This window comes from Oncorhynchus mykiss, chromosome 14, assembly GCF_057628025.1.
Source record: "Oncorhynchus mykiss isolate SJ-2025 chromosome 14, ASM5762802v1, whole genome shotgun sequence".
In the NCBI taxonomy this organism is placed as follows: domain Eukaryota; kingdom Metazoa; phylum Chordata; class Actinopteri; order Salmoniformes; family Salmonidae; genus Oncorhynchus; species Oncorhynchus mykiss.
Window position 1 is genome coordinate 36,852,363 of NC_143035.1, and position 23,189 is coordinate 36,875,551.

A 23,189-nucleotide genomic window follows, 5' to 3' on the forward strand; every position below is an offset into this window, starting at 1 on the left:
TATCACCAAAAATATTTTTGGCCATAACTGCTGTTATCCCATACAAACACATTGAATAACAGATTCACTACGTGGAACAACATGATAACACTAACAGACAGCCACTCAGTCTATATTCTGTGTGGCCCAGTAACCAGTAAGCGTGAGGTCACCATGTGATGTCTCTGTGTAGCCTGTTAAAACTCCTTCAACAGAAACAACAACAAAAATGTAGTCCCAAATGGCACCCTATTCCAATATTTTGTGACACCAGAGCTCTGGTCAGAGGTATACCCCTGTATAGGGTATAGGGTGCCATTTTGGGACACATCCTAACATGACCTTTGGCTGCTGGGAGCAATGGTCAGAGATAAAACAGTAGTTTAGGCTCACTTGCGTTTTGGCCCAGAGGAAATTAGAGGCAGCTAGAGATGACGCAACAAGGATTAGTCTTGAACTACAACATGGAGCCTGATGTCACTATCTGAACTACAACATGGAGCCTGATGTCACTATCTGAACTACAACATGGAGCCTGATGTCACTATCTGAACTACAACATGGAGCCTGATGTCACTATCTGAACTACAACATGGAGCCTGATGTCACTATCTGAACTACAACATGGAGCCTGATGTCACTATCTGAACTACAACATGGAGCCTGATGTCACTATCTGAACTACAACATGGAGCCTGATGTCACTATCTGAACTACAACATGGAGCCTGATGGCCAATTATGGTCTTTAAGGGAGGTCCGACAGACAAGTTCCTTACTTTTTCCCCCTTCCACTTTCCTCTTCCCCTTTGCGGTAATGCTGTGATTAGTTGGTTGTAATTTTGGGTAGAGCAGACACTTCCATATATTTTTGTCACCTTTTACCACAGATGCGAAAGTGCGACATCGGCGATGCGATGGATTGAGACGTATCCAGGGCAAAAAACAAAACACAGATATCTTTAGCTGAAACTTTAGCTGAAACTGACAGATCGTTTTATTATGCTCATTAGATTTTCGCATGGGAGCTGACATCGACTCTAGTTAATAAAAGGTAGGCCTCTGACATACCCTCTCATAGCCACTCAAGTTGAGGAAACCACATGTTTGATATCATGCCATTGTCTCCATTCCAGGCATTACTCCACTGGGGTGAAGGAATTGATTATAGCAGCCTGTGGCCTCAGTCCGTCCTTAAAACATGTCCGTCCGTCCGTCAAACAGGTAGGCCCACCTCTTATGTCTTAGGTAGGCCCACCTCTTATGTCTTAGGTAGGCCCACCTCTTATGTCTTCGGTAGGCCCACCTCTTACGTCTTAGGTAGGCTCACCTCTTATGTCTTAGGTAGGCCCACCTCTTATGTCTTAGGTAGGCCCACCTCTTATGTCTTAGGTAGGCCCACCTCTTATGTCTTAGGTAGGCCCACCTCTTATGTCTTAGGTAGGCCCACCTCTTATGTCTTCGGTAGGCCCACCTCTTATGTCTTAGGTAGGCCCACCTCTTATGTCTTAGGTAGGCCCACCTCTTATGTCTTAGGTAGGCCCACCTCTTATGTCTTAGGTAGGCCCACCTCTTATGTCTTAGGTAGGCCCACCTCTTATGTCTTCGGTAGGCCCACCTCTTATGTCTTAGGTAGGCCCACCTCTTATGTCTTAGGTAGGCTCACCTCTTATGTCTTAGGTAGGCCCACCTCTTATGTCTTAGGTAGGCCCACCTCTTATGTCTTAGGTAGGCCCACCTCTTATGTCTTAGGTAGGCCCACCTCTTATGTCTTAGGTAGGCCCACCTCTTATGTCTTAGGTAGGCCCACCTCTTATGTCTTAGGTAGGCCCACCTCTTATGTCTTAGGTAGGGAAGAAGTAGGCTCTGACACGAAGACCTCTTGTCGTTAGTAAAGTATAATTTAAAATGAAGATGGTTGAAATGAATTATGCCTACTAGAAACTTGCCAAACTTGAGCACCATGAGTTCTCCATTTCTGATTATTTAATTTAATGTACCTTTATTAAACTAGGCAAGTCAAATAAGAACAAATTCTTATTTTCAATGATGGCTAAGTGGGTTAAGTGCCTGTTCAGGGGCAGAACGACAGATTTGTACCTTGTCAGCTCAGGGGTTTGAACTTACAACCTTCCGGTTACTAGTCCAACACTCTAACCACTAGGCTACCCTGCCGCCTCTACACTCTAACCACTAGGCTACCCTGCCGCCTCTACACTCTAACCACTAGGCTACCCTGATTGAATGTGCTGCGGCTGCTTCTTCAAGTTTCAGCACCACAATGTAAGTTTCTAGAATCTGTCTTGTTGTGAGATCAATAACTCTGATAAACACATCATGGGCAAGAAACATATTGTTTTTAATAAAAATCTATTATAGTAGTAGCAGAGCTATAACAGTTGACCTCCCGGTCCTCCTCAAACTGAACAAAATATTTTCTTAAAGAAACCTCCCCGCTGAACTGCTGTCGACAGCACAGCCATTGGTTAAGCAGCGAACAAAAACCAAGACGTTTCGATCAGCAGAAGCAGTGCAGGCCGGGGCTCAGGGTCGGAATATCCTTTGCACCCTAGTTGTAATTTACACCATCCCAGCAGCTATGTTAGAAATATTGCTTTGCTCTGTGCTTCTCCGCACTTTGTAGACTACAGTGGAAAGTATTCAGACCTTTTGACCTTTTTCCACATTTTGTTACTTTACAACTTTATTCTAATATTGATTAATTAAATGTTTTTTTTCCATCATCAATCTACACACAATATCCCATAATGAATAAGCGAAAGCAAGATTTTAGAGGACTCTCCGACCACGAGAAACAAGATTCTCTGGTCTGATGAAACCAAGATTGAACTCGTTGGCCTGAATGACAAGTGTCACGTCTGGAGGAAACCTGGCACCATCCCTACGGTGAAGCATGGTGGTGGTAGCATCCCTACGGTGAAGCATGGTGGTGGCAGCATCATGCTGTGGGGATGTTTTTCAGCGGCAGGGACTGGGAGACTAGTCACGTAGGAGGGAAAGATTAACTATTTAATAATTTTAAGAATATAAGGCTGCAACGTAACAAAATGTGGAAAAGGTCAATTCTTTCTGAATGCACTGTATAACCTCTAGGCTATGAATCACTTGATTGAGACCACACTGTATAACCTACAGGCTATGAATCACTTGATTGAGACCACACTGTATAACCTCTAGGCTATGAATCACTTGATTGAGACCACACTGTATAACCTATAGGCTATGAATCACTTGATTGAGACCACACTGTATAACCTACAGGCTATGAATCACTTGATTGAGACCACACTGTATAACCTATAGGCTATGAATCACTCGATTGAGACCACACTGTATAACCTATAGGCTATGAATCACTCGATTGAGACCACACTGTATAACCTGTAGGCTATGAATCACTCGATTGAGACCACACTGTATAACCTATAGGCTATGAATCACTTGATTGAGACCACACTGTATAACCTATAGGCTATGAATCACTTGATTGAGACCACACTGTATAACCTATAGGCTATGAATCACTTGATTGAGACCACACTGTATAACCTCTAGGCTATGAATCACTTGATTGAGACCACACTGTATAACCTATAGGCTATGAATCACTTGATTGAGACCACACTGTATAACCTATGGGCTATGAATCACTTGATTGAGACCACACTGTATAACCTATAGGCTATGAATCACTTGATTGAGACCACACTGTATAACCTATAGGCTATGAATCACTTGATTGAGACCACACTGTATAACCTATAGGCCATGAATCACTTGATTGAGACCACACTGTATAACCTATAGGCTATGAATCACTTGATTGAGACCACACTGTATAACCTATAGGCTATGATTCACTTGATTGAGACCACACTGTATAACCTATAGGCCATGAATCACTTGATTGAGACCACACTGTATAACCTATAGGCTATGATTCACTTGATTGAGACCACACTGTATAACCTATAGGCCATGAATCACTTGATTGAGACCACACTGTATAACCTATAGGCTATGATTCACTTGATTGAGACCACACTGTATAACCTACAGGCGTAATTGATATTCTGTGTCCAACGGAGAATCAGAGATGAGGGGCGACATTGGGCACACATCGATACACAGCATAATAAGAAACTCATTCTAAAAAACACAAAGAAATATAGACATGTCATCAAATACAAAGTACATGACCCTCCCGTGCACGAGATTAAAAAAAAATAAAAAAAATACTAATCCCTCTCCTTGACTGAAATGTTTAAAGCATGACCCTCCCCCATTTTCTTACAGATAACCATTCTGCAAACTTCGGGGTCCCTCACAGGTCACTCCTTTTGCCTTTGACATACTTATGCAAACCGGTTTGCACGGTCGGTTTAAGGGGAATGTTCTTTTTTTTTCTTCGTTCCCCCTCAATAGAGAAACTCTCTCCAAGTAAACCTGCCAGAGTGAGGAAGACGAAGTGTCCCGACCTCGTCTACTCTGGAAACTGGCACACCGTAACTTCGTCCCAAATGGCACCCTATTCAACTTTTAGGCCTCCAGGGGGGAAAAGTAGTGCACTATAAAGGACATAGGGTTCCGCATGGGACGCAGGCCCTACTGTGTTGTCGTGAAGCCAGAGACTGTAGCTGGCATCATGCCCGGGTTGCTTCTCTTGCGTGCCACCACTGTTAGCCTGATTTGCATCTGGAACACTGGCTGAGTCAAGCGTACAGTGCGAGTTCACAAGTTGACATGGTGTCGTGGTGCTAGCCCCGCCCTTTGTCTGTCTCCGCCACAGGTGGCTGGTGACACCTCAATTGAGGGAGACGAGCTTGTGGTAATGGCTGGAGCGGAATTAGTGGAATGGAGTCGGATACATTAAACACATGGGTTCCAGGTGTTGGATGCCGTTCCATTCGGTCCGTTCCAGACACTATTATGAGTCGTCCTCCCCTCAGCAGCCTTCACTGGTCACCGCGTCATTGTGTCTCTCTCTCTCCCAAACTACATTAAGGTCATAAAGTTGTGGAACTAATAACTGAACACTAATTTAGAAACATCTGTCTCTCTCTCTCTCTCTCTCTCTGCCTCTCGCTCTCTCTCTCTCAGGACAGGAAGACAGGATGGAGGGAGGACAGGAAGACAGGGTGGAGGGAGGACAGGAAGACAGGGTGGAGGGAGGACAGTCAGACAGGGTGGAGGGAGGAGAGTGAGACAGGGTGGAGGGAGGACAGTGAGACAGGGTGGAGGGAGGACAGTGAGACAGGGTGGAGGACAGTGAGACAGGGTGGAGGACAGTGAGACAGGGTGGAGGGAGGACAGTGAGACAGGGTGGAGGGAGGACAGTGAGACAGGGTGGAGGACAGTGAGACAGGGTGGAGGGAGGACAGTGAGACAGGGTGGAGGACAGTGAGACAGGGTGGAGGGAGGACAGGGAAGAGTAGTACACACAGTAACGTGGACAATGGAATGTTCATAACAACCTGAATCATTTTTATTTGGCTCTATTGGGAATAAGTCCCAGACTCCTGGTTTAGGCCTCTGTAAGGAATAAGTCCCAGCCTCCTGCATGGTTTAGGCCACTGTAATGAATAAGTCCCAGCCTCCTGGTTTAGGCCTCTGTAAGGAATAAGTCCCAGACTCCTGGTTTAGGCCTCTGTAATGAATAAGTCCCAGCCTCCTGCATGGTTTAGGCCTCTGTAATGAATAAGTCCCAGCCTCCTGGTTTAGGCCTCTGTAATGAATAAGTCCCAGCCTCCTGGTTTAGGCCTCTGTAATGAATAAGTCCCGGCCTCCTGGTTTAGGCCTCTGTAATGAATAAGTCCCAGACTCCTGGTTTAGGCCTCTGTAATGAATAAGTCCCAGCCTCCTGGTTTAGGCCTCTATAAGTAATAAGTCCCAGCCTCCTGGTTTAGGCCTCTATAAGTAATAAGTCCCGGCCTCCTGGTTTAGGCCTCTATAAGTAATAAGTCCCAGCCTCCTGGTTTAGGCCTCTATAAGTAATAAGTCCCAGCCTCCTGGTTTAGGCCTCTATAAGTAATAAGTCCCAGCCTCCTGGTTTAGGCCTCTGTAAGTAATAAGTCCCAGCCTCCTGGATGGTTTATAGGGTTAGGGAAGTAGTGTTGTCTGTCACACAATGCTGTGAACACCGAGGCTGTCCTAACAACTTAACAAATGTGGTGAACTTCACTTCTAAAACATATCATTTTGCGTGCAAGTGTGCAAACGTGCAATCATATCATCGGAGCAAGTTGTTCTTAATAAACCGTCAAGAACAGTGTTTCTACGTCACTGAATGCAGACTCTTACGTAACGTTTCCTTGTCTGGTGTGAACAAAACTTTGTTTGTTTTTGGATGCCAGCAGTTGTTGAGGCAGCATTAAAAAAAAAAACATTACTGTGTTCCAAATAGCACCCTGTTCTCTAGTTAGTGCACTACTTTTGACCCGGGCCCTATCCCTAGGGACATAGTAAATAGGGAATAGGTTGCCATTTGGGATGCATGAAGAGTGTCCAGATCATAATCAAGCTGTGCCCTCGTGTTGTTGTGATGTTCTGGCTTTGCATTGTTGACTTCTGAAAAAAACGTTTTTAACAGGGACATTACACATGACCTTCTGTGTTGAGGTCAATACGTTCAGTAGATAAGACGCTGTCTACAGCACATTACACACACACACACACACAAACACACGCACACACACACTCGCTGACGCACACACACACACATATACCATACAGCCCAGTGCAAATCCATCCTATATCAAGATCTCTCTGCCTTGCAACACAACCCCCTCATAACGCTTCTCTTGTCCTCAGAAGACATATAACGCCCCCAATCATCATCATCTTCCACACCAGACCAGTGTCCTCTTCACTCAACATATTAGGAATCAAAACAGCAAAAGCTATGTCAGGACAGAACATTCAGCACTTAGGCTACCACTGAGTGTGTTGAAATGTAATTCCTTACTTTTTTAAATGCCTGTGCTGGGGCAACGGTACATTGCTAATTGTGACAAACTCTCTTACAAGGACACTTTTGGAATCAAAACAATAACGGGTATTGTCAGGAGATTTAACATCTTCACTGAATTACAGAATCTCTGATAGGGGAGAAACAGAATATTGCTGTAGTTAGGACAATGAGCCTTCTACCGACGTAACTCACCCTACTATGGTGTACTTCTGGGTTATAAAAATATACGTATGCACGTCTGCTAAATCCAGACCAATGGCACATGATTGTAAACAACACTTCTGCTTACAATATCTCTGTGACTTTATAAGAACACCACAGCCCCTACCCTTGGGATCTCATCAGGTCACTGTAGTGTATGTTAGTGAATGATAACACAGGGGCAGCCGAGTCAGAAGTTCCTCTGTTACCCAGGGTTCTTTGAGGTGAAGCTGGCTGCTGTACTGCAGCAGTCGAGTTCCAATGTCCTGTTTCATGTTCTAGAACATTGACCGCGTGTTATATAATCGCCGTGTCTATAGACAGATATTTGGTGTTCCCTCTAAAATAGAAGGTGGTCAAGGATCTTAAAAAGGGGGTCAATTGAGATTAAAAAAAATGTGTGATCCAAATGTTTAACCCTTGTGTGGTGTTCAGCTCTGTGGGAGTTTTCAAGGCCTGGGGTTAAATATGGCCAACTGCTCTTTGACACTGTCAAACTTCCAACTGTCAAACATCTCTCACTGTGTAACTTCCAACTGTCAAACATCTCTCACTGTTAAACATCTCTCACTGTCAAACATCTCTCACTGTCAAACTTCTCTCACTGTCAAACTTCCCACTGTCAAACATCTCTCACTGTCAAACATCTCTCACTGTCAATCTTCCAACTGTCAAACATCTCTCACTGTCAAACATCTCTCACTGTCAAACATCTCTCACTGTCAAACATCTCTCACTGTGTAACTTCCAATTGTCAAACATCTCTCACTGTCAAACATCTCTCACTGTGTAACTTCCAACTGTCACACATCTCTCACTGTCAAACATCTCTCACTGTCAAACTTCCAACTGTCAAACATCTCTCACTGTCAAACATCTCTCACTGTCAAACTTCCAACTGTCAAACATCTCTCACTGTCAAACATTTCTCACTGTCAAACATCTCTCACCGTCAAACATCTCTCACTGTCAAACATCTCTCACTGTCAAACATCTCTCACTGTCAAACATCTCTCACTGTGTAACTTCCAACTGTCATACATCTCTCACTGTCAAACATCTCTCACTGTCAATCTTCCAACTGTCAAACATCTCTCACTGTCAAACATCTCTAACTGTCAAACTTCCCACTGTCAAACATCTCTCACTATCAAACATCTCTCACTATCAAACTTCCCACTGTCAAACATCTCTCACTGTCAAACATCTCTCACTGTCAAACTTCCCACTGTCAAACATCTCTCACTGTCAAACATCTCTCACTGTCAAACTTCCAACTGTCAAACATCTCTCACTGTCAAACAACTCTCAATGTCAAACATTTCTCACTGTCAAACATCTCTCACTGTCAAACATCTCTCACTGTCAAACTTCCCACTGTCAAACATCTCTCACTGTCAAACATCTCTCACTGTCAAACTTCCAACTGTCAAACATCTCTCACTGTCAAACAACTCTCAATGTCAAACATTTCTCACTGTCAAACATCTCTCACTGTCAAACATCTCTCACTGTCAAAATTCCCACTGTCAAACATCTCTCACTGTCAAACTTCCAACTGTCAAACATATCTCACTGTCAAACAACTCTCACTGTCAAAATCCCCACTGTCAAAATTCCCACTGTCAAACATCTCTCACTGTCTGTTCAATTAAACCAGAAAAGAAACTGGTCAAAACCCCTATCCCATTCCCCTTTTCTTGCATTAAACTTTTTAGAAAATATTTCTTATACAAATCAGGACCTTCATAAACACTCATGTGGTTACTGTGAACTTCCTCTACAATGGCCATGGTGTAGTCAGTCCTTAAGGCTTCCTGTCACAGGACAACAGAGCACACCAGTACAGGAAGGTCACATCGTAGACTTTCTGTTCATCTGCCTGTAATTCACACAGGACCAAGGAGGTGTTATAAACATTCTTACGGTAAGAATCTCCCCGGTAAAGGACACTGTGAGGGACTAGGCCTACGTCTCAAATGACACCCTATTCCCTGCATAGTGCACAGCTTTTGACCAGAGCACAATCTGAACTATATAGGGAATAGGGGTACCATTTGGGATGCAGCCTAGATATAACCTATCCTCTATGGAGTCCATGATTTGACTCTCTAATGACGTACTTGTGCACTTCACGTAAAACATTTGAAGACCACACCCTGGTAGTCGAAAAATCAACGAGTGCTCCTGCTTTATGGAAAGTTCTGGACATCTAACCGTAATCGACTACTACCATGTACTACCTGGGGATTGTCCTCTGGACCTACAGAAGAAGTGAAACAGGACAGCCTGCGGAATGTTCCGGTTGGAATGTTTATGATTCCGCATTAGAACGTCTTATCAGAACACAAAGTAATAACCACATTAACTGTTGGACACATTTGGAGCGTTGCCTAGTCCAGGGATGTTCCGCGAAGTACCTTTAAGGCTTGATCCACGTAATTGCACACAGGCCATGTGTGTTGTATTGTTGTTGGTAGTGGTGTGTAGTCCGGGAGGTTGCTTCCTCATTTAACAACCCACTGAGTTGAGGACAACTTGTACTGAAAAGAGCATCACCACTTTCACTTTGGACAGCAAGCAGCACGTGAGGTGGGTAAAACACACACACACACACACACACACACAAACACACACACAATGAGTACAAAAGCTACGTGACCACGTAGAGAGTAAATCCCTTATTCACCACCAACATCCACCTAGTGGTTGTTTTGACGGTGTGTGAGGTGGACCGTCTATACATACAGTGGGGCAAAAAAGTATTTAGTCAGCCACCAATTGTGCAAGTTCTCCCACTTAAAAAGATGAGAAAGGCCTGTAATTTCCATCATAGGTACACTTCAACTATGACAGACAAAATGAGACATTGTATGATTTTTTATGAATTTATTTGCAAATTATGATGGAAAATAAGTATTTGGTCAATATCAAAAGTTTATCTCAATACTTTGTTATATACCCTTTGTTGGCAATGACAGAGGTCAAACGTTTTCTGTAAGTCTTCACAAGGTTTTCACACACTTTTGCTGGTATTTTGGCCCATTCCTCCATGCAGATCTCCTCTAGAGCAGTGATGTTTTGGGGCTGTTGCTGGGCAACACGGACTTTCAACTCCCTCCAAAGATTTTCTATGGGGTTGAGATCTGGAGACTGGCTAGGCCACTCCAGGACCTTGAAATTCTTCTTACGAAGCCACTCCTTTGTTGCCCGGGCGGCGTGTTTGGGATCATTGTCATGCTGAAAGACCCAGCCACGTTTCACCTTCAATGCCCTTGCTGATGGAAGGAGGTTTCACTCAAAATCTCACGATACATGGCCCCATTCATTCTTTCCTATATACGGATCAGTCGTCCTGGTCCCTTTGCAAAAAAACAGCCCCAAAGCATGATGTTTCCACCCCCACGCTTCACAGTAGGTATGGTGTTCTTTGGATGCAACTCAGCATTCTTTGTCCTCCAAACAAGACGAGTTGAGTTTTTACCAAAAAGTTATATTTTGGTTTCATCTGACCATATGACATTCTACCAATCTTCTTCTGGATCATCCAAATGCTTTCTAGCAAACTTCAGACGGGCCTGGACATGTACTGGCTTAAGCAGGGGGACACATCTGGCACTGCAGGATTTGAGTCCCTGGCGGCGTAGTGTGTTACTGATGGTAGGCTTTGTTACTTTGGTCCCAGCTCTCTGCAGGTCATTCACTAGGTCCCCCCGTGTGGTTCTGGGATTTTTGCTCACCGTTCTTGTAATCATTTTGACCCCACAGGGTGAGATCTTGCGTGGAGCCCCAGATCGAGGGAGATTATCAGTGGTCTTGTATATCTGCCATTTCCTAATAATTGCTCCCACAGTTGATTTCTTCAAACCAAGCTGCTTACCTATTGCAGATTCAGTCTTCCCAGCGTGGTGCAGGTTTACAAATTTGTTTCTGGTGTCCTTTGACAGCTCTTTTGACCAAAGAGACAGACCGCGTCTCCTTCCTGAGCGGTATGATGGCTGCGTGGTCCCATGGTGTTTATACCTGTGTACTGTTGTTTGTACAGATGAACGTGGTACCTTCAGGCGTTTGGAAATTGCTCCCAAGGATGAACCAGACTTGTGGAGGTCTGCAGTTTATTTTCTGAGGTCTTGGCTGATTTCTTTTGATTTTCCCACCATGTCAAGCAAAGAGGCACTGAGTTTGAAGGCCTTGAAATACATCCACAGGTACACCTCCAGTTGACTCAAATGATGTCAATTGGCCTATCAGAAGCTTCTAAAGCCATAACAGTATTTTCTGGAATTTTCCAAGCTGTTTAAAAAACACAAGTCATTTTTCCAACAATTGTTTACAGACATTATTTCACTTATAATTCACTGTATCACAATTCCAGTCGGTCAGAAATACACAACCAGAAGCTTCTAAAGTCACAACATTATTTTCTGGAATTTTCCAAATTGTTTAAATGCACAGTCAACTCCAGTCGGTCAGTGTATTTCTGACCGACTGGAATTGTGATACAGTGAATAAGTGAAATAATGTCTGTAAAACATTGTTGGAAAAATGACTTGTGTCATGCACAAAGTAGATGTCCTAACCAACTTGCCAAAACTATAGTGTGTTAACAAGAAATGTGTGGAGTGGTTTAAAAACAAGTTTTAATGACTCCAACCTAAGTGTATGTAAACTTCCGACATCAACTGTAAACACATGTCCTCGCTGCAGATGTCTCCCCTCATTCAGAAACACACGTAACCTGCTGTACTGGAGCTGAAACCAGATTTCTCGTGCAGGCTACACACTGTGACACTTTCAAGAAAAGTAGATTGATGTTAAATATGTCTTATAGTTTACAAAGTCACCCTTTCTCACTGTAAAAGCATGCTTTCTGTACAGCACACACCACCCGAATTAATCCCTGGAACAGGTTTTAGAATTTGTATAACCTATATCGGTCTGATGTCCTCTACACTGTGGATCTGTCTTGATTTTATAGCTACTCCAATGGCTCATATCCTCTACACAGTGGATCTGTCTTGTTTTGATACCTACTCCAATGGCTCATATCCTCTACACAGTGGATCTGTCTTGATTTGATAGCTACTCCAATGGCTCATATCCTCTACACAGTGGATCTGTCTTGATTTGATAGCTACTCCAATGGCTCATATCCTCTACACAGTGGATCTGTCTTGACTTGATAGCTACTCCAATGGCTCATATCCTCTACACAGTGGATCTGTCTTGATTTGATAGCTACTCCAATGGCTCATATCCTCTACACTATATTTCAGAACGCAAAACACCGAATACAGGTCATCCTTACGTCAAGTGTTCTTTCGTAAAGTAACAGATTCGGCAGGGTAGCCTAGTGGTTAGAGCGTTGAACTAGTAACTGAAAGGTTGCAAGTTCAAATCCTCGAGCTGACAAGTCTGTCGTTCTGCCCCTGAATAAGGCAGTTAACCCACTGTTCCTAGGCCGTCATTGAAAATAAGAATTTGTCCTTAACTGACTTGCCTAGTTAAATAAAGATAAACAATTCAATGATACCCATTATAGAATTATATTAATAATGTCAGCTATAGTACATTGGGATGATATTCAGTATTGTTTTAAATACATTCTGATTCTTAATGCCTCCTATTACCGTAATGAATGTCTGAAAGAATGAACTGAGCTGCAGCGTTTTGGTTTGGAAAATAACATTCCTTTTCACACGTAGCCTAATCTGGGCACGAGCAATCTGAAAAAACGTACTACAAGGCTCGTTCGCTTTTAGTAGTTGGCCACAGACCGTTTCTGACTGTCTGAGTGCACGTGTGTGTGCCTGTGTGTTTGTGAGCACACTAGTTTAGGACACAATGTTCCAGACATTGAAAGTAGGTCAAATAGTTGAGACAAGAGAGAAGAGAGAGAGAGGGGAGGGAGAACTGAAGGGATAATACCGCCCCCTACTGGATATATAGGATACTGCAACAACACATGGCCCTGTAATACTCTGCCAGAAAACTGAAGGGATATACCGCCCCCTACTGGATGTATAGGATACTGCAGCAAAACGTGGACATGTAGAACTCAGCGAGAAAACTGAAGGGATATACCGCCCCCTACTGGATATATAGGATATTGCAACAACACATGGCCCTGTAATACTCTGCCAGAAAACTGAAGGGATATACCGCCCCCTACTGGATGTATAGGATACTGCAGCAAAACGTGGACATGTAGAACTCAGCGAGAAAACTGAAGGGATATACCGCCCCCTACTGGATATATGGGATATTGCAACAACACATGGCCCTGTAATACTCTGCCAGAAAACTGAAGGGATATACCGCCCCCTACTGGATGTATAGGATACTGCAGCAAAACGTGGACATGTAGAACTCAGCGAGAAAACTGAAGGGATATACCGCCCCCTACTGGATATATAGGATATTGCAACAACACATGGCCCTGTAATACTCTGCCAGAAAACTGAAGGGATATACCGCCCCCTACTGGATATATAGGATACTGCAACAACACATGGCCCTGTAATACTCTGCCAGAAAACTGAAGGGATAATACCGCCCCCTACTGGATATATAGGATATTGCAACAACACATGGCCCTGTAATACTCTGCCAGAAAACTGAAGGGATATACCGCCCCCTACTGGATGTATAGGATACTGCAGCAAAACGTGGACATGTAGAACTCAGCGAGAAAACTGAAGGGATATACCGCCCCCTACTGGATATATAGGATATTGCAACAACACATGGCCCTGTAATACTCTGCCAGAAAACTGAAGGGATATACCGCCCCCTATTGGATGTATAGGATACTGCAGCAAAACGTGGACATGTAGAACTCAGCGAGAAAACTGAAGGGATATACCGCCCCCTACTGGATATATGGGATACTTCAATAAAAGGTGGGCCTGCAGTACTCTGCCACTCTGTCATCTATCTAATACTGCCAGTCTATGGTTTTGGCTGGGACACACAGGTCAACAAAGGTACAAACACACACTAAACATACATTTTATAGCTCTTTCTCTGAAGGATAACGGAACATGTGACTAATACAGCACACAAGATGATGTTGTCTTTCATGCCTTGATGAGTTCTTGTTGTTAACCATCTTTAACTTGGAAAGACACACAGGCCACTACTTACCCATGTAGTTGCCTTTCCTGGGCCGGTAAGCACGAGGATTATTAAGAAATAGAATTGTTGAGAAACATATTCCAACACACCCTCCTTTTCCCTATCAATAAATTCCCCTTTTTCCCTTCAAATGTAACAATATTTTAAGTATTTTTTAGTAAGTAGCTTTGGCTTGGTGTGAGCCAGAATAGCTCATAGGATCAGTGGCCTATTACCTGTTTAGGTAGCGAGAGGTAGCTTGATGTACAAGTACATCTCCTGCCTATCGCAGGGCCTTGCCCCTAATCCATCTCCTTAATGATGAGGAACAAGCAGAGAGACGCATCGGGTCACATTTGTTTTACAGTCTTTGGAATGACTCGGCCAGGGATCGAACTCCCAACCTTCCAATCTCACTCTAACCACAGAATTGGTATTTCAAGACAGCTAGTAACAGAGGTGTAGAACTAGTCTACAGAACAGACACCTGTTTTTATCAGACTAAATGTGGAATGAACAAGTATTAGGAATGAATTATATTCTCCATTGCCACATGATGGCGATCTAGTACAACAGTTCTGAATATGAACGTGTCCAGCAGAACTGGCTGTAAACAATACAAAAGTCAGTCATTCAAGTGATCTGGAGAGAAAGTCAAAATGGGTCTATCTCTGTTAAAAAAAAAAAAAAATGTCAAAAATGGTAAATTGGAATTCTATTTTGTCATTTATTTGACATTTGTTGAGTGTTATTCACCTGCGTCTCTGACTGTAAATATTTTTCCTCTGCTTTCAAGGAGACCGGCTGTGTGTTTGTGAGTCCCTAATGGCCACCTATTCCCTACACAGTGCACAACCATAGGACTCTGGTTAAAGTAGTGCACTACATAGAGAATAGGGTGCCAATTGGGACACAGACCATGTACATGTTGTAGTGCGGCATTCGATGGAAGGACAAACACTTTAATGCCATGGTTACGGCTAAAGGGGATACTTTGTTTGGACTGGCTGTTCCAACTCGATCCATATGACAGGACTGACTAAATATGCTATGTGTTCTCTATGACAGGACTGACTAAAGATGCTATGTGTTCTCTATAACAGGACTGATTAAAGATGCTATGTGTTCTCTATGACAGGACTGACTAAAGATGCTGTGTGTTCTCTATGACAGGACTGATTAAAGATGCTATGTGTTCTCTATAACAGGACTGACTAAAGATGCTGTGTGTTCTCTATAACAGGACTGATTAAAGATGCTATGTGTTCTCTATGACAGGACTGACTAAAGATGCTGTGTGTTCTCTATGACAGGACTGACTAAAGATGCTGTGTGTTCTCTATAACAGGACTGATTAAAGATGCTATGTGTTCTCTATAACAGGACTGACTAAAGATGCTATGTGTTCTCTATGACAGGACTGACTAAAGATGCTATGTGTTCTCTATGACAGGACTGACTAAAGATGCTATGTGTTCTCTATAACAAGACTGACTAAAGATGCTATGTGTTCTCTATGACAGGACTGACTAAAGATGCTATGTGTTCTCTATAACAGGACTGACTAAAGATGCTATGTGTTCTCTATAACAGGACTGACTAAAGATGCTATGTGTTCTCTATAACAGGACTGACTAAAGATGCTATGTGTTCTCTATGACAGGACTGACTAAAGATGCTATGTGTTCTCTATAACAGGACTGACTAAAGATGCTATGTGTTCTCTATAACAGGACTGACTAAAGATGCTGTGTGTTCTCTATGACAGGACTGACTAAAGATGCTATGTGTTCTCTATAACAGGACTGATTAAAGATGCTATGTGTTCTCTATAACAGGACTGACTAAAGATGCTGTGTGTTCTCTATGACAGGACTGACTAAAGATGCTATGTGTTCTCTATAACAGGACTGATTAAAGATGCTATGTGTTCTCTATAACAGGACTGACTAAAGATGCTATGTGTTCTCTATAACAGGACTGACTAAAGATGCTGTGTGTTCTCTATGACAGGACTGACTAAAGATGCTATGTGTTCTCTATAACAGGACTGATTAAAGATGCTATGTGTTCTCTATAACAGGACTGACTAAAGATGCTATGTGTATATATGGAATAGAGTTCCATGTTGTCATGTCTCTATGTAGTACTGTGGAATAGAGTTCCATGTAGTCATGGCTCTATGTAGTACTGTGCACCTCCCATAGTCTGTTCTGGACATGGGGACTGTGAAGACACCTCTGTTGGTATGTCTTGTGGGGTATGCATGGGTGTCGGAGCTGTGTGCCAGTAGTTCAAACAGACAGCTCAGTGCATTCAACATGTGCATCCAACCTCACGCAAATACAAGTAGTGATGAAGTCAATCTCTCCTCCATTTTAAGTGTTGAGTCATCCGCATACATAGACACTCTGGCTTTATTCAAAGCCATTGGCATGGTAGGAGGTCAAAGACCAGGCCGTGTGATGCCAGGACAACAACCTCTCCCTCAACGTGATCAAGACAAATAGGAAAAAGAGGAACGAGCACGCCCCCATTCTCATCGACGGGCTGCAGTGGAGCAGGTTGAGAGCTTCAAGTTCCTTGGTGTCCACATCACCAACAAACTAACATGGTCCAAACACATCAAGACAGTCGTGAAGAGGGCACGACAAAACCTATTCCCCCTCAGGAGACTGAAAAGATTTTGTATTGGTCCTTAGATCCTCAAAAGGTTCTACAGCTGCACCATCGAGAGCATCTTGACTGGTTGCATCACTCCCTGGTATGGCAACTGCTCGGCATCCGACCGCAATGCACTACAGAGGGTAGTGCGAGCGGCCCAGTACATCACTGGGGCCAAGATTCCTGCCATCCAGGACCTCTATACCAGGCGGTGTCAGAGGAAGGCCCTAAAAATGGTCAAAGACTTCAGCCACCCTAATCATAGACTGCAAGCAGTACTGCAGCTCCAAGTCTATTTACAGTAACCCACCCCTATTGTTATTTCACTGCTGCTCTTAAATTACTTGTTACTTTTATCTCTTATTGTAATCTGTATTTTTTTTAAACTGCATTGTTGGTTAGGGGCTCGTAAGTAAGCATTTCACTGTAAGGTGAATACACCTGTTGTATTCAGCGTTTCACTGTAAGGTGAATACACCTGTTGTATTCAGCATTTCACTGTAAGGTGAATACACCTGTTGTATTCAGCATTTCACTGTAAGGTGAATACACCTGTTGTATTCAGCATTTCACTGTAAGGTCTACTACACCTGTTGTATTCAGCATTTCACTGTAAGGTCTACTACACCTGTTGTATTCAGCATTTCACTGTAAGGTGAATACACCTGTTGTATTCAGCATTTCACTGTAAGGTCTACTACACCTGTTGTATTCAGCATTTCACTGTAAGGTCTACTACACCTGTTGTATTCAGCATTTCACTGTAAGGTGAATACACCTGTTGTATTCAGCATTTCACTGTAAGGTGAATACACCTGTTGTATTCAGCATTTCACTGTAAGGTGAATACACCTGTTGTATTCAGCATTTCACTGTAAGGTCTACTACACCTGTTGTATTCATAATTTCACTGTGAGGTCTACTACACCTGTTGTATTCAGCATTTCACTGTAAGGTCTACTACACATGTTGTATTCAGCATTTCACTGTAAGGTCTACTACACCTGTTGTATTCAGCATTTCACTGTAAGGTCTACTACACCTGTTGTATTCAGCATTTCACTGTAAGGTCTACTACACCTGTTGTATTCAGCATTTCACTGTAAGGTCTACTACACCTGTTGTATTCAGCATTTCACTGTAAGGTCTACTACACCTGTTGTATTCAGCATTTCACTATAAGGTCTACTACACCTGTTGTATTCAGCATTTCACTGTGAGGTCTACTACACCTGTTGTATTCAGCATTTCACTATAAGGTCTACTACACCTGTTGTATTCAGCGTTTCACTGTAAGGTCTACTACACCTGTTGTATTCAGCATTTCACTGTAAGGTCTACTACACCTGTTGTATTCAGCATTTCACTATAAGGTCTACTACACCTGTTGTATTCAGCATTTCACTGTGAGGTCTACTACACCTGTTGTATTCAGCATTTCACTGTAAGGTCTACTACACCTGTTGTATTCAGCATTTCACTGTAAGGTCTACTACACCTGTTGTATTCGACGCATGTGACCCATAACATTTGATTTGATTTGATTTGATGTTCTTTCTTACTTGTTGATGTTAAGAGGGATTGGAGTGAGGTCTGTCCAGTGTCTTGTCCAGCTACACTGGACTGTATGAACACTCAAAGTCGTTTAATCGGATCTCTATGTGTTCAACATAGTATAGGAAGTAATTGCTCATTCACAAATCCTTGAAGAAGCATAGAATTTCAAAGCCACTAATTAAACAGTAACCCGAGGGTATTGGTGCTATGAATGGCAGTTTGTAAAGATGTATGGAGACTGACCACTAGAGCGGGGGATAAAGAACCAGAACCGTCATGATTAGTCTTCCCGTACTGGACTAGAGGAGGGATAAAGAACCAGAACCGTCATGATTAATCATCCCGTACTGGACTAGAGCAGCGATAAAGAACCAGAACCGTCATGATTAATCATCCCGTACTGGACTAGAGCAGCGATAAAGAACCAGAACCGTCATGATTAATCATCCCGTACTGGACTAGAGGAGGGGGTTAAAGAACCAGAACCGTCATGATTAATCATCCCGTACTGGACTAGAGCAGCGATAAAGAACCAGAACCATCATGATTAATCATCCCGTACTGGACTAGAGCAGCGATAAAGAACCAGAACCGTCATGATTAATCATCCCGTACTGGACTAGAGCAGCGATAAAGAACCAGAACCGTCATGATTAATCATCCCGTACTGGACTAGAGCGGGACATAAAGGACCAGAACCGTCATGATTAATCATCCCGTACTGGACTAGAGGAGGGGGTTAAAGAACCAGAACCATCATGATTAATCATCCCGTACTGGACTAGAGGAGGGGGTTAAAGAACCAGAACCGTCATGATTAATCATCCCGTACTGGACTAGAGCAGCGATAAAGAACCAGAACCATCATGATTAATCATCCCGTACTGGACTAGAGCAGCGATAAAGAACCAGAACCGTCATGATTAATCATCCCATACAGGACTAGAGCAGCGATAAAGAACCAGAACTATCATGATTAATCATCCCGTACTGGACTATAGCAGCGTTAAGGAACCAGAACCGTCATGATTAATCATCCCATACAGGACTAGAGCAGCGATAAAGAACCAGAACTATCATGATTAATCATCCCGTACTGGACTAGAGGAGGGGGTTAAAGAACCAGAACCGTCATGATTAATCATCCCGTACTGGACTAGAGCAGCGATAAAGAACCAGAACCGTCATGATTAATCATCCCGTACTGGACTAGAGGAGGGGGTTAAGGAACCAGAACCGTCATGATTAATCATCCCGTACTGGACTAGAGCAGTGTTAAAGAACCAGAACCGTCATGATTAATCATCCCGTACTGGACTAGAGGAGGGGGTTAAAGAACCAGAACCGTCATGATTAATCATCCCGTACTGGACTAGAGGAGGGGGTTAAAGAACCAGAACCATCATGATTAATCATCCCGTACTGGACTAGAGGAGGGGGTTAAAGAACCAGAACCATCATGATTAATCATCCCGTACTGGACTAGAGGAGGGGGTTAAAGAACCAGAACCGTCATGATTAATCATCCCGTACTGGACTAGAGGAGGGGGTTAAAGAACCAGAACCATCATGATTAATCATCCCGTACTGGACTAGAGGAGGGGGTTAAAGAACCAGAACCGTCATGATTAATCGTCCCGTACTGGACTAGAGCGGGACATAAAGAACCAGAACCATCATGATTAATCATCCCGTACTGGACTAGAGGAGGGGGTTAAAGAACCAGAACAGTCATGATTAATCATCCCGTACTGGACTAGAGCGGGACATAAAGAACCAGAACCATCATGATTAATCATCCCGTACTGGACTAGAGGAGGGGGTTAAAGAACCAGAACCGTCATGATTAATCATCCCGTACTGGACTAGAGGAGGGGGTTAAAGAACCAGAACCGTCATGATTAGTCTTCCCATACTGGACTAGAGCGGGACATAAACAACCCAGAATCAATAGCCTCCTTATTGATATGGGCGTCCGCAAATTAAGATTATATTTACCGGTTTAAAACATCTTTCAATACATCACAGTAATTCAAATGTAATTCCACATGCAGAGAGTCCACAACATATCCAAAGGTTTAAGGTCAAGGGTAGAAAAAAAATACCACACACACAAAACCTGTGTGTTATTAAAACTAGTCTATAGTTCTCTCAGAACCGAGACGTTCTGTTTATTGTGTTGAAAGGCCTCCGTATCAAGTTTGAGTAAAGTAAAGGGGGGCAGACCTGTCTATGAGGCAGTAATGTCTTATAGGGCACATTGAGCCATCAAATAGGCTGCCGCCAGAAGCATTGTTGAAAAAGTACATGCGAGGGTTGGTGATTTGGCCTTGGCTTAACAAGGGAAACAGGGCTGGATGGAAGCTTTCTGCTTTTAGCGGCTCAAAACAAGTAGTTTCATACAATGAGAGGGATGCTTCTCTCTCTCCTTCTCTTACCCCCCTCTCTCCCTATCTCTCCTCCTCTCCCTTGCTCTCTTCCTCTCTCTCCTCTCTCTCTCTACTCCCGCCCCCTCTCTCCCCTCTCTCTACCATTCTCTCTCCCGCTCTCTCTACTTGTTTCTTTCCACAAACAATTGACTGTTCATACAGCAGATAATGCCCACTTTTCACTCTCCAGCTCCCTCTTCAGCCCCCCTCCCAGCCCTCTTCAGCCCCCCTCCCAGCCCTCTTCAACCCCCCACCCAGCTACCTCCCAGCCCTCTTCAGCCCCGACCCAGCCCTCTTCAGCCCCCCATCCAAGCCCCCACCCAGCTCCCTCCCAGCCCCCACCCAGCTCCCTCCCAGCCCTCTTCAGCCCCCCTCCCAGCCCTCTTCAGCCCCTCTCCCAGCCCTCTTCAGCCCCCCACCCAGCCCCCTTCAGCCCCCCTCCCAGCCTTCTTCAGCCCCCCATCCAAGCCCCCACCCAGCTCCCTCCCAGCTCCCTCCCAGCTCCCTCCCAGCCCTCTTCAGCCCCACTCCCAGCTCCCTTCCAGCCCCCACCCAGCCCCCTCCCAGCCCCCACCCAGCTCCCTCCCAGCCCCCACCCAGCCCCCTCCCAGCCCCCTCCCAGCCCCCTCCTAGCCCCCACCCAGCCCCCTCCCAGCCCCCACCCAGCCCCCTACCAGCCCCCACCCAGCTCCCTCCTATCAAACACTTTGTGCTGTGTTGCGCTGCCTCTGAGTGGGTCCTCGCCACACTAACATGCTGTGATTTGAACGGTCTGCCGTTGTGGAGGACGTGTTGTTCTACAGATCAATAGCCCTGGATTCCATGCACAAAGCTAAGGTGACAGGCGAGACTGTGAGAAAAGAGAGCGTTGACCTTTGAGAATACGATTTTAAACATCTCCCAAAGTTGGCTCTCCTTCTGTGTGTGTGTGTATGTGTGTGTGTATGTGTGTTCGCTGACACCCCACTGTGTCTGCAACTTGTGGATCTCCTTATTTACCCAGACAGTACCAATTTCAGGAAAGGGAGTTGATCCTAGTGAAGCCAAAGGCAGGTACTAACACCGATGTCTACATTCCCCTCATGTTGTTCTACGTTCCCCTCATGATGTTCTTTGTTCCCCTCATGTTGTTCTATGTTCCCCTCATGTTGTTCTACATTCCCCTCATGATGTTCTACGTTCCCATCATGTTGGGCTACGTTCCCCTTATGTTGGGCTACGTTCTGCTCATGTTGTTCTACATTCCCATCACGTTGTTCTACATTCCCCTCATGATGTTCTACGTTCCCCTCATGTTGTTCTACGTTCCCCTCATGTTGTTCTACGTTCCAGTCATGTTGTTCTACGTTCCCCTCATGTTGTTCTACGTTCCAGTCATGTTGTTCTACGTTCCCCTCACATTGTTCTATGTTCCTCTCACGTTGTTCTACGTTCCACTCATGATGTTATACGTTCCCCTCATGTTGTTCTACGTTCCAGTCATGTTGTTCTACGTTCCCCTTATGATGTTCTACGTTCCCCTCACATTGTTCTACATTCCCATCATGTTGTTCTACGTTCCCATCATGTTGTTCTGCGTTCCCCTCATGATGTTCTACGTTCCCCTCATGATGTTCTACGTTCCCCTCATGATGTTCTACGTTCTCCTCATGATGTTCTACCTTCCCCTCATGTGGTTCTTACTGTTAGGTTTTTGTTCCTCCTCCCTCTCGTCTCGTCCTATCAGTGGTCCTCCCCAGGTTCTTCCGCCTTCACATTTCATCCTATCATTGGTCCTCCCCAGGTTCCTCCTCCTTCATGTCTCGTCCTATCAATGGTCCTCCAAAGGTTGTTGTTTCACAAACTCCATTGGTTGACTGTGTTGTGGCTGCAGTCATTTTAGGGTTTATTTCAGGTTTTCAGTATTTCAGTTTCAGTCTTGAACTCCCATTTCAGTGGCGAGCTTCTAGGGGTTGGCTCATTTACATGGTACATGCTGGAAAGCTGTACAACTACAATGAAGCGTTGACAGAAAATCTATATTCGTCTTCTGGAATGATTTAGTTTCTGTAGTCAATTCTCTCTTGGACCGACCACTCACTGACAAATAGCTCACAGGGTGGGGTCTTATGCTGAAGGTCGGGTAAAAACGGAAATAACATTTAAACCCACAATTTTCCACAACTCGCTATCACCTATTGCCAATTCATGTTTTTGGCTTGATGGAACTAACAATTTGAAACATTTCATGTTAATGCTCCTCTATATTTCATG